The sequence below is a fragment of the Tympanuchus pallidicinctus genome, unplaced genomic scaffold (assembly GCF_026119805.1).
Source record: "Tympanuchus pallidicinctus isolate F22 unplaced genomic scaffold, pur_lepc_1.0 scaffold4, whole genome shotgun sequence".
NCBI lineage: Eukaryota > Metazoa > Chordata > Aves > Galliformes > Phasianidae > Tympanuchus > Tympanuchus pallidicinctus.
This window is the reverse complement of record NW_026294758.1, coordinates 50,286,171-50,294,705: the sequence shown is the minus strand read 5'-3', so window position 1 is coordinate 50,294,705 and position 8,535 is coordinate 50,286,171.

Below are 8,535 nucleotides of genomic sequence, written 5' to 3'. Positions count from 1 at the left end.
TGCCTTGGCTGGCTGGCTGGAGTCCTGGCCCCTGCCTGCCTGCCATGGCTTCCAGGCTGGAGCCGTGACCCTGCCTGCCTGCCTTGGCTGGCTGGCTGGAGTCCTGGCCCCTGCCTGTAGCCTTGGCTGGCTGGCTGGAGTCCTGGCCCCTGCCTGCCTGCCTTGGCTGGCTGGCTAGAGTCCTGGCCCCTGCCTGCCTGCCTTGGCTGGCTGGCTGGCTGGAGTCCTGCCCCGTGCCTGCCTGCCTTGGCTGGCTGGCTGGAGTCCTGGCCCCTGCCTGTAGCCTTGGCTGGCTGGCTGGAGTCGTGGGCCCTGCCTGCCTGCCTTGGCTGGCTGGCTGGAGACCTGGCCCATGCCTGCCTGCCTTGGCTGGCTGGCTGGAGTCCTGGCCCTTGCCTTCCTGCCTTGGCTGGCTGGCTGGAGTCCTGGCCCTTGCCTTCCTGCCTTGGCTGGCTGGCTGGAGTCCTGGCCCTTGCCTTCCTGCCTTGGCTGGCTGGCTGGAGTCCTGGCCCCTGCCTGCCTGCCTTGGCTGGCTGGCTGGAGTCCTGCCCCCTGCCTGCCTGCCTTGGCTGGCTGGCTGGAGTCCTGGCCCTTGCCTTCCTGCCTTGGCTGGCTGGCTGGAGTCCTGGCCCCTGCCTGCCTGCCTTGGCTGGCTGGCTGGAGTCCTGGCCCCTGCCTTCCTGCCTTGGCTGGCTGGCTGGAGTCCTGGCCCATGCCTGCCTGCCTTGGCTGGCAGGCTGGCTGGAGTCCTGGCCCCTGCCTGCCTGCTGTGGCTTCCAGGCTGGAGTCGTGACCCCTGCCTGCCTGCCTTGGCTGGCTTGCTGGAGTCCTGGCCCCTGCCTCCCTGCCTTGGCTGGCTGGCTGGAGTCCTGGCCCCTGCCTGTAGCCTTGGCTGGCTGGCTGGAGTCGTGGGCCCTGCCTGCCTGCCTTGGCTGGCTGGCTGGAGTCCTGGCCCTTGCCTGCCTGCCTTGGCTGGCTGGCTGGCTGGAGTCCTGGCCCCTGCCTGCCTGCCTTGGCTGGCTGGCTGGAGTCCTGGCCCCTGCCTGCCTGCCTTGGCTGGCTGGCTGGACTCCTGGCCCCTGCCTGCCTGCCTTGGCTGGCTGGCTGGCTGGAGTCCTGGCCCCTGCCTGCCTGCCTTGGCTGGCTGGCTGGAGTCGTGACCCCTGCCTGCCTGCCTTGGCTGGCTGGCTGGAGTCCTGGCCCATGCCTGCCTGCCTTGGCTGGCTGGCTGGCTGGAGTCCTGGCCCCTGCCTGCCTGCCTTGGCTGGCTGGCTGGAGTCGTGGGCCCTGCCTGCCTGCCTTGGCTGGCTGGCTGGCTGGAGTCCTGGCCCTTGCCTGCCTGCCTTGGCTGGCAGGCTGGCTGGAGTCCTGGCCCCTGCCTGCCTGCCTTGGCTGGCTGGCTGGAGTCGTGACCCCTGCCTGCCTGCCTTGGCTGGCTGGCTGGAGTCCTGGCCCATGCCTGCCTGCCTTGGCTGGCTGGCTGGCTGGAGTCCTGGCCCCTGCCTGCCTGCCTTGGCTGGCTGGCTGGAGTCCTGGCCCCTGCCTGCCTGCCTTGGCTGGCTGGCTGGAGTCCTGGCCCCTGCCTGCCTGCCTTGGCTGGCTGGCTGGAGTCCTGGCCCCTGCCTGCCTGCCTTGGCTGGCTGGCTGGAGTCCTGGCCCCTGCCTGCCTGCCTTGGCTGGCTGGCTGGAGTCGTGACCCCTGCCTGCCTGCCTTGGCTGGCTGGCTGGACTCCTGGCCCCTGCCTGCCTGCATGGCTGGCTGGCTGGAGTCGTGACCCCTGCCTGCCTGCCTTGGCTGGCTGGCTGGAGTCCTGGCCCCTGCCTGCCTGCCTTGGCTGGCTGGCTGCCTTGCATCACAGCTGGTATTGTGTTGTCAGGGTTCCCTTATTTGGAGCTTTTCTGAGGGAGGTGACTGATGGCATCATAAAGCCTTGGTTATGCCTGCCTTAGAATGTTCCTTGACAATTAAAACATGGCTGCACTGGAGGATTGGGTGACTTTGTCCTGACAGTTGCCCTATGTGTCACCACTGGGATTCTGTGGGGCTCCATTTCCAGGCCATTTCTCTATACTGTTTTTACGGTTCCAATAAAGATCTGTTAGGTGTATCAATGAGTTTGTGGATGATGCTACGCTGGGAGCAGTTTTGACCTCCTTGAGGATAAAGAGGCCTTGCCTTGAGATCTGGACAAAATGAGGGTGGTTCCCATCTGTACAAAGAAGGGCGAGCGCTGGGTTCTGCTCCTGGGATGGGGTGCCCTGGCTCTGTGTGCAGACATCAGGGGTGAAGTTCTGGAGCGCAGCCTGGCCAAAAGGGATCTGGTTTGACGGCAAATTGCATCTGAGGCGGCCGTGCGCCTGGCACTCAGAAGGGTCAACCGTGCCCTGGGGTGCGTCAGGCCCAGCACTGGCAGGCGAGGGAAGCGGCCGTCCCGCTCTGCTCTGCGCTGTGCGGCCTCGCCTGCAGCGCTGGGTGCAGGTTGGGGTGCCACTCCATAGGATGCGAGGAGAGAGTGTCCAAAGGAGGGCTCCAGAGATGGAGGAGGATCTGAGGGCACAGTGTTTGAGGAGCAGCTGAGCACCGTGGCTGTGCTCAGCCCACAGCAGAGCAGGTTGAGGGCAGCCCTCATGGCGGCTGCAGCTCCTGACAGGGAGCGGAGGGCAGCGCTGAGCTGTGCTGCCTGGTGACAGCGACAGGGCCCGAGGGAACGGCATGGAGCTGTGGCAGGGGGCCCCAGGGGCGGCTGGGGGTCAGGGAAAGGGCCTGCACCAGAGAGCGGTGGGCATGGAATGAGCTGCCCCAATGGGCAGTGGGCACGGCCCCGAGATGCTGCAGATGAAGGACTGTCTGATTTAGGTGTCCTCTGCGGAGTGAGGGGTTGGACTTGCTGATCCTTGGGGGACCCTTCCAACTGCACATATCCATACCATCCTAGGATCATAGAATTGCCTGCGTTGGAAAGGACCTCAATGATGATGTAGTTTCAACCCCCCTGCTGTGTGCAGGATCGTCAACCACCAGACCAGGCTGCCCAGAGCCACATCCGGCCTGGCCTTGAATGCTTCCAGGGAGGGGGCATCCACAACCTCCTTGGGCAACCTGTGCATCACCACCCTCTGTGTGAAAAGCTTCCTTTTGATATCTAACTGAAACCTGCCCTGTCTCAGTTTAAGACCATTCCCCCTTGTCCTAGCACTGCGACCCTCATAATCAGCCATTCCCCTCCTCTTTATACGCTCCCCTCAAGTACTGGAAGGCCCTGGAGCCTTCTCTTCTCCAAGCTAAACAAGCGCAGTTCCTTCAACCTTTCTTCATAGGACTGGTGCTCCAGCCCTCTGATCATCTTAGTGGCCCTCCTCTGGACCCACTCCAAGAAGTTGACGTGTTATAAGACAGTGCCTTAATATATACCAAAACAGAACAAAACAAAAACAAAAACAAACAAACAAACAAAAAAGACAAAAAAAGCCCAATTAGCCATATCTCAAAAAATTTGTTATGGGGAGAATCTGCCCCAGCATCGTATGGAGAAACCAGGCAAGGCCAAGCATTGCTAATTCACTTTTATTTCTTTATTTCCTTATTTCACATGAAGGCTAGAATCGTCGTCCCTGCTTATGTCGGCTGGAGTCGTGGCCCCTGCCTGCCTGCCTTGGCTGGCTGGCTGGAGTCCTGGCCCCTGCCTGCCTGCCATGGCTTCCAGGCTGGAGCCGTGACCCTGCCTGCCTGCCTTGGCTGGCTGGCTGGAGTCCTGGCCCCTGCCTGTAGCCTTGGCTGGCTGGCTGGAGACCTGGCCCCTGCCTGCCTGCCTTGGCTGGCTGGCTAGAGTCCTGGCCCCTGCCTGCCTGCCTTGGCTGGCTGGCTGGCTGGAGTCCTGGCCCCTGCCTGCCTGCCTTGGCTGGCTGGCTGGAGTCCTGCCCCGTGCCTGCCTGCCTTGGCTGGCTGGCTGGAGTCGTGGGCCCTGCCTGCCTGCCTTGGCTGGCTGGCTGGAGACCTGGCCCATGCCTGCCTGCCTTGGCTGGCTGGCTAGAGTCCTGGCCCCTACCTGCCTGCCTTGGCTGGCTGGCTGGAGTCCTGGCCCTTGCCTTCCTGCCTTGGCTGGCTGGCTGGAGTCCTGGCCCTTGCCTTCCTGCCTTGGCTGGCTGGCTGGAGTCCTGGCCCCTGCCTGCCTGCCTTGGCTGGCTGGCTGGAGTCCTGCCCCCTGCCTGCCTGCCTTGGCTGGCTGGCTGGAGTCCTGGCCCTTGCCTTCCTGCCTTGGCTGGCTGGCTGGAGTCCTGGCCCCTGCCTGCCTGCCTTGGCTGGCTGGCTGGAGTCCTGGCCCTTGCCTTCCTGCCTTGGCTGGCTGGCTGGAGTCCTGGCCCATGCCTGCCTGCCTTGGCTGGCAGGCTGGCTGGAGTCCTGGCCCCTGCCTGCCTGCTGTGGCTTCCAGGCTGGAGTCGTGACCCCTGCCTCCCTGCCTTGGCTGGCTTGCTGGAGTCCTGGCCCCTGCCTCCCTGCCTTGGCTGGCTGGCTGGCTGGAGTCCTGGCCCCTGCCTGTAGCCTTGGCTGGCTGGCTGGAGTCGTGGGCCCTGCCTGCCTGCCTTGGCTGGCTGGCTGGAGTCCTGGCCCTTGCCTGCCTGCCTTGGCTGGCTGGCTGGCTGGAGTCCTGGCCCCTGCCTGCCTGCCTTGGCTGGCTGGCTGGACTCCTGGCCCCTGCCTGCCTGCCTTGGCTGGCTGGCTGGACTCCTGGCCCCTGCCTGCCTGCCTTGGCTGGCTGGCTGGCTGGAGTCCTGGCCCCTGCCTGCCTGCCTTGGCTGGCTGGCTGGAGTCGTGACCCCTGCCTGCCTGCCTTGGCTGGCTGGCTGGAGTCCTGGCCCATGCCTGCCTGCCTTGGCTGGCTGGCTGGCTGGAGTCCTGGCCCCTGCCTGCCTGCCTTGGCTGGCTGGCTGGAGTCGTGGGCCCTGCCTGCCTGCCTTGGCTGGCTGGCTGGCTGGAGTCCTGGCCCTTGCCTGCCTGCCTTGGCTGGCAGGCTGGCTGGAGTCCTGGCCCCTGCCTGCCTGCTGTGGCTTCCAGGCTGGAGTCGTGACCCCTGCCTGCCTGCCTTGGCTGGCTGGCTGGAGTCCTGGCCCCTGCCTGCCTGCTTTGGCTGGCTGGCTGGCTGGAGTCCTGGCCCCTGCCTGCCTGCCTTGGCTGGCTGGCTGGAGTCCTGGCCCCTGCCTGCCTGCCTTGGCTGGCTGGCTGGAGTCGTGACCCCTGCCTGCCTGCCTTGGCTGGCTGGCTGGAGTCCTGGCCCCTGCCTGCCTGCCTTGGCTGGCTGGCTGGAGTCGTGACCCCTGCCTGCCTGCCTTGGCTGGCTGGCTGGAGTCCTGGCCCCTGCCTGCCTGCCTTGGCTGGCTGGCTGGAGTCCTGGCCCCTGCCTGCCTGCCTTGGCTGGCTGGCTGGAGTCCTGGCCCCTGCCTGCCTGCCTTGGCTGGCTGGCTGGAGTCCTGGCCCCTGCCTGCCTGCCTTGGCTGGCTGGCTGCCTTGCATCACAGCTGGTATTGTGTTGTCAGGGTTCCCTTATTTGGAGCTTTTCTGAGGGAGGTGACTGATGGCATCATAAAGCCTTGGTTATGCCTGCCTTAGAATGTTCCTTGACAATTAAAACATGGCTGCACTGGAGGATTGGGTGACTTTGTCCTGACAGTTGCCCTATGTGTCACCGCTGGGATTCTGTGGGGCTCCATTTCCAGGCCATTTCTCTATACTGTTTTTACGGTTCCAATAAAGATCTGTTAGGTGTATCAATGAGTTTGTGGATGATGCTACGCTGGGAGCAGTTTTGACCTCCTTGAGGATAAAGAGGCCTTGCCTTGAGATCTGGACAAAATGAGGGTGGTTCCCATCTGTACAAAGAAGGGCGAGCGCTGGGTTCTGCTCCTGGGATGGGGTGCCCTGGCTCTGTGTGCAGACATCAGGGGTGAAGTTCTGGAGCGCAGCCTGGCCAAAAGGGATCTGGTTTGACGGCAAATTGCATCTGAGGCGGCCGTGCGCCTGGCACTCAGAAGGGTCAACCGTGCCCTGGGGTGCGTCAGGCCCAGCACTGGCAGGCGAGGGAAGCGGCCGTCCCGCTCTGCTCTGCGCTGTGCGGCCTCGCCTGCAGCGCTGGGTGCAGGTTGGGGTGCCACTCCATAGGATGCGAGGAGAGAGTGTCCAAAGGAGGGCTCCAGAGATGGAGGAGGATCTGAGGGCACAGTGTTTGAGGAGCAGCTGAGCACCGTGGCTGTGCTCAGCCCACAGCAGAGCAGGTTGAGGGCAGCCCTCATGGCGGCTGCAGCTCCTGACAGGGAGCGGAGGGCAGCGCTGAGCTGTGCTGCCTGGTGACAGCGACAGGGCCCGAGGGAACGGCATGGAGCTGTGGCAGGGGGCCCCAGGGGCGGCTGGGGGTCAGGGAAAGGGCCTGCACCAGAGAGCGGTGGGCATGGAATGGGCTGCCCCAATGGGCAGTGGGCACGGCCCCGAGATGCTGCAGATGAAGGACTGTCTGATTTAGGTGTCCTCTGCGGAGTGAGGGGTTGGACTTGCTGATCCTTGGGGGACCCTTCCAACTGCACATATCCATACCATCCTAGGATCATAGAATTGCCTGCGTTGGAAAGGACCTCAATGATGATGTAGTTTCAACCCCCCTGCTGTGTGCGGGATCGTCAACCACCAGACCAGGCTGCCCAGAGCCACATCCGGCCTGGCCTTGAATGCTTCCAGGGAGGGGGCATCCACAACCTCCTTGGGCAACCTGTGCATCACCACCCTCTGTGTGAAAAGCTTCCTTTTGATATCTAACTGAAACCTGCCCTGTCTCAGTTTAAGACCATTCCCCCTTGTCCTAGCACTGCGACCCTCATAATCAGCCATTCCCCTCCTCTTTATACGCTCCCCTCAAGTACTGGAAGGCCCTGGAGCCTTCTCTTCTCCAAGCTAAACAAGCGCAGTTCCTTCAACCTTTCTTCATAGGACTGGTGCTCCAGCCCTCTGATCATCTTAGTGGCCCTCCTCTGGACCCACTCCAAGAAGTTGACGTGTTATAAGACAGTGCCTTAATATATACCAAAACAGAACAAAACAAAAACAAAAACAAACAAACAAACAAAAAAGACAAAAAAAGCCCAATTAGCCATATCTCAAAAAATTTGTTATGGGGAGAATCTGCCCCAGCATCGTATGGAGAAACCAGGCAAGGCCAAGCATTGCTAATTCACTTTTATTTCTTTATTTCCTTATTTCACATGAAGGCTAGAATCGTCGTCCCTGCTTATGTCGGCTGGAGTCGTGGCCCCTGCCTGCCTGCCTTGGCTGGCTGGCTGGAGTCCTGGCCCCTGCCTGCCTGCCATGGCTTCCAGGCTGGAGCCGTGACCCTGCCTGCCTGCCTTGGCTGGCTGGCTGGAGTCCTGGCCCATGCCTGCAGCCTTGGCTGGCTGGCTGGAGTCGTGGGCCCTGCCTGCCTGCCTTGGCTGGCTGGCTGGAGACCTGGCCCCTGCCTGCCTGCCTTGGCTGGCTGGCTGGAGACCTGGCCCCTACCTGCCTGCCTTGGCTGGCTGGCTGGAGTCCTGGCCCTTGCCTTCCTGCCTTGGCTGGCTGGCTGGAGTCCTGGCCCCTGCCTGCCTGCCTTGGCTGGCTGGCTGGAGTCCTGCCCCCTGCCTGCCTGCCTTGGCTGGCTGGCTGGAGTCCTGGCCCTTGCCTTCCTGCCTTGGCTGGCTGGCTGGAGTCCTGGCCCCTTCCTGCCTGCCTTGGCTGGCTGGCTGGAGTCCTGGCCCTTGCCTTCCTGCCTTGGCTGGCTGGCTGGAGTCCTGGCCCCTGCCTGCCTGCCTTGGCTGGCTGGCTGGAGTCCTGCCCCCTGCCTTCCTGCCTTGGCTGGCTGGCTGGAGTCCTGGCCCATGCCTGCCTGCCTTGGCTGGCAGGCTGGCTGGAGTCCTGGCCCCTGCCTGCCTGCTGTGGCTTCCAGGCTGGAGTCGTGACCCCTGCCTGCCTGCCTTGGCTGGCTTGCTGGAGTCCTGGCCCCTGCCTCCCTGCCTTGGCTGGCTGGCTGGAGTCCTGGCCCCTGCCTGTAGCCTTCGCTGGCTGGCTGGAGTCGTGGGCCCTGCCTGCCTGCCTTGGCTGGCTGGCTGGAGTCCTGGCCCTTGCCTGCCTGCCTTGGCTGGCTGGCTGGCTGGAGTCCTGGCCCCTGCCTGCCTGCCTTGGCTGGCTGGCTGGAGTCCTGGCCCCTGCCTGCCTGCCTTGGCTGGCTGGCTGGAGTCCTGGCCCCTGCCTGCCTGCCTTGGCTGGCTGGCTGCCTGGAGTCCTGGCCCCTGCCTGCCTGCCTTGGCTGGCTGGCTGGAGTCGTGGGCCCTGCCTGCCTGCCTTGGCTGGCTGGCTGGAGTCCTGGCCCTTGCCTGCCTGCCTTGGCTGGCTGGCTGGCTGGAGTCCTGGCCCCTGCCTGCCTGCCTTGGCTGGCTGGCTGGCTGGAGTCGTGACCCCTGCCTGCCTGCCTTGGCTGGCTGGCTGGAGTCCTGGCCCCTGCCTGCCTGCCTTGGCTGGCT